This window comes from Hibiscus syriacus, unplaced genomic scaffold, assembly GCF_006381635.1.
Source record: "Hibiscus syriacus cultivar Baekdansim isolate YM2019G1 unplaced genomic scaffold, ASM638163v2 tig00110830_pilon, whole genome shotgun sequence".
Lineage (NCBI taxonomy): Eukaryota > Viridiplantae > Streptophyta > Magnoliopsida > Malvales > Malvaceae > Hibiscus > Hibiscus syriacus.
This window is the reverse complement of record NW_024062881.1, coordinates 116,288-119,818: the sequence shown is the minus strand read 5'-3', so window position 1 is coordinate 119,818 and position 3,531 is coordinate 116,288. Positions and strand designations below refer to the sequence as shown.

The 3,531-nt window shown below is 34.5% G+C and overlaps 1 pseudogene; it reads left to right on the top strand.

Annotated features, from left to right (window-relative positions):
* Positions 1 to 670: 670 nt before the first annotated feature.
* Positions 671 to 3,051, top strand: LOC120142453 (annotated as a pseudogene).
* The last annotated feature ends 480 nt before the right edge of the window (positions 3,052 to 3,531 follow it).

The window sequence follows — 3,531 nt, the reverse complement described above, 5'->3', positions numbered from 1 at the left end:
AAGACTTGGTATTGTGATTCCATTGGAAGAGTTAGTCCATCTTTCTTTAATGTGAGCCTTGTGATGTATGTATCACTATGTGATGTTGATTAGGGATTAACACATTTCACGAACTTGTGCATTATGTTGAACAACATCTTCAACATCATTAACTTCACAAACTTATGCATTTGGTTGAGTAGCATCTTCAACATCATTAACTTGTCCTGGTCAGTCGAACATAGACTAGACATGCTTTCTCTAACTAAGGGAGTAGAATATGAGATTGGAGCATCAGAAGGTGTCGCACCATCCTCAGTTCTTGTTCCAGTTGCCACCTTATTAAGCTCGTCAGTATTGGGAAAAACCACTACAAGAAAATATACCTTTAATGAGACACGAATGATGACACACGCTAATTTATGACTTGTAAAAAATGTGTGTCATAAAAAATGTCATGTTTCTTAAAATCTGAACAACTTATGACTTACAATAATATGTGTCATATTTAATAGTCATAATCCAAAAAATTTAGCAAACACACGGAGTGCAGTTTTCATTGTGTGTCATCTCTAAATGTCGTCTTTTAATTTATTTGAGTTTCTTCAACCCTTTTTGTATTGACGAGCCCACTCGAAGGATGAAACCCTCTCAAACCGACATCATGGGTTTAATAGACACGCCGACGATAATGGAGAATGGTTCAATACAATCCCACGCCGCTGTCGAGCCAGTCGGTGACGACCAGAAGCCTCTGGCATCCTTTAACGGAGTGCAGGAGCCTGAGGTAACGAAAAAGAGGAGGTCGAGTATACTCTCTCTAGAGGTGGGTACTAGGTCTTTATTATTGAATTGAAAATTTTAGAATTATTTATGTTGGGAACTTTGGAAATTGTTATGTTTTTTTTGTTACGATGATGATAGTTAATATGAGGCTAGATGAATGGGTGAAGCTTGAACAACTTGATCTTGATTCAGTGGAAACAGTTGTTGATGTTAAGGTTGAAGACAAGGTAAAGTTTCTTTTACAATGCCTAGCATTACATTTCAGTTTCTTCTCTATTTGTATTCTGATGGTGTATTTATGTGAATATTTTGCTCATGGGGTTCTCAGGTTACAAGCTTAAGAATGACTCGCCACCAAAAACATAAGATGGATGAGACACACATCAAGGTTGTAAGTAAATCCACACCTTTTGCTCAGTGATGTGTAAAGATCATAGGCTAATTTGAAATTTCCAAATGTTGCTTTTGTGAAATTCTGTTATATGTAACTGTATGTTGCTTTCTTTTATGTAGGGTCATGAAGAACTAGATGCTGCTAGCTTGCATGAGCATGAGGAATTCACAAAGGTGACAAATATTTCGACCATAGAACTTGGAAGATATGAAATTGAGACATGGTACTTTTCCCCCTTTCCACCAGAATATAATGATTCATTGAAGTTGTATTTTTGTGAGTTTTACCTCAACTTCATGAAACACAAAGAGCAACTTCAAAGGCATATGGTGAGCTTTGCTTCAATGTAGTAATAAACATTTCCCCTTACAATACTTAGGGTTGCATTAGTTTATAGTAACTTAATTGTTGACTATGTTCTAGTTTCTTTATGGTAACCTTGAATATTGTAATGTGATTTTACTTTTTTTTAATCATGAATATAAGTTTTGTTTACCACATATTTTTGTTATGTATGTTTTGGCTGAAAGTAACTGAGTGTCAAATGATTTGATAAGTGATGCCTAACATTTCTTCTCTCCATGTATGATGTGGATTGAAGTCAATGATCTTGTCTTGGCAAGTGATACTTCTCATCTTGTTATTGTTTTGCTTAATTTGTGCACAAGACAAGAATTATCCTTCTATCGATCCTCTAATACTATACAAATTATGTAGGTGTAGATCTGTGAGTCGAGGTTTTCCTCATTTTCTTTCCTTTTTGTCCTAATTGGTTAAGATAGAAGCAATTATGGGATGTGTAGTTTGCTTGCTAAACTGCAAGTATCTGGTTTTTATGTATGATTGATTATCAATATATTTTTTTCTTTAAGTACTTGGAAATCACAAAAACTTAGTTAATGGTGCCACTATTATTCTTCATTTGTTTCCCAAATGGTTAAGAATGGAGCTTGTGTTTTAAGATCACTATATGGCAAGAATAATCTTTATTCTCCATGTCTTCAATTAATATCTTAAATTGCATTCCATGTAGTGTATTCGCTTATCTTATGATAGGTTGGAATGTTGTACAGATGTAGGATATTACTGCCTTGAAAAAAAAAAGCTTTTGGAAATTCTTTGTGATATATATGTGTGTGAGTGTTTTGTCTTTGATTTTACCCCATTTCTAATTGATGCAAGTTACAAATGGGGTAGGCAAAATCAATATTAACTCTCTGTTTAATTTTTACTCCATAGAGGAAGTGTGATTTGAAGCATCCCCTGGGGACAAAATATATCGAAGTGGTACACTGTCAATGTTTGAGGTATATTCTTGAAAAGCTTTTACTGCTGCTACTTTTTGTTCCAAATCTCAAAAATGAAAAAGAAAAGTCTTTCCTCATTGTAGTTAAGTAAAATCTATATGATTCTGGTTTTCTGTGAACCCACATTATTGTTTTTTCTTTTTGTAAGTTCAATTTTAACTGCTTTTTGTTTTTACATAAAATCAAATAATCATAAGATTTTCTTGAAAGATATTTTGAAAAAAAGGTGGTGTATGCTTTTTTCAACTTCCAATACGAGCATATAAATGTTTTTCACCATTTTTCTTTTTTTTTCCTATCCCTTTGTTGTGTTTTCCTGCTTAAACATGTCTTATTATAGAATGCATCAGATCTTTGCTGACATTGGTATTCCTTTGTTCAAATATTTTGAGACAGGTTGATGGCAAAAAGAACAAGGTTTATGGGTATAATCTTTGTTATTTAGGAAAGTTGTTCCTTGACCACAAGACCCTTTATTACGACGTTGACCTATTTTTATTCTATGTTTTGTGTGAATGTGATGATCGAGGTTTTCATATGGTTGGATACTTCTCCAAGGCAGCTTCTATGTTTTGTTGCATATGATTTGATGCGGTCTGGAGTTAAAATAAACCTTATAAGTCTGTGGTTGTTTTAATATTTTTTTTGTTGCGATCTACTAACTATAATAGCATCATATAAGTGCGTGAGACACCTAAAGTTGACTAGTTTGGGCACAAGGTCTAAAACTCAATGAGTGGACTAGTCGAGAGTGTGGTGTCTGATGCAGAGATTCTGGGGGCCACATTCTTGGTAGACTAGAGGGGTGTGTGAGCTCTGAGATGAAAAAACCTCAGCAGTACCATAATGTTTACCATAGAGTAAACAATGAGTATACAAGTATACTCACTAAAGTAGAGTAATAAACTTGATAGCTTGAGTCTTTCAGTGATATACAATTAGTATGATTTAGCTGTTAGTGTGGCACTGAGCTAGTTAGCTCCACGTTTGAAATTTTTTTCCTTACGCAGATTAAGTGGAGCAGTCGAGGAGCATTCTTAGAGTGACTGAATTTCAGGCCAGAGC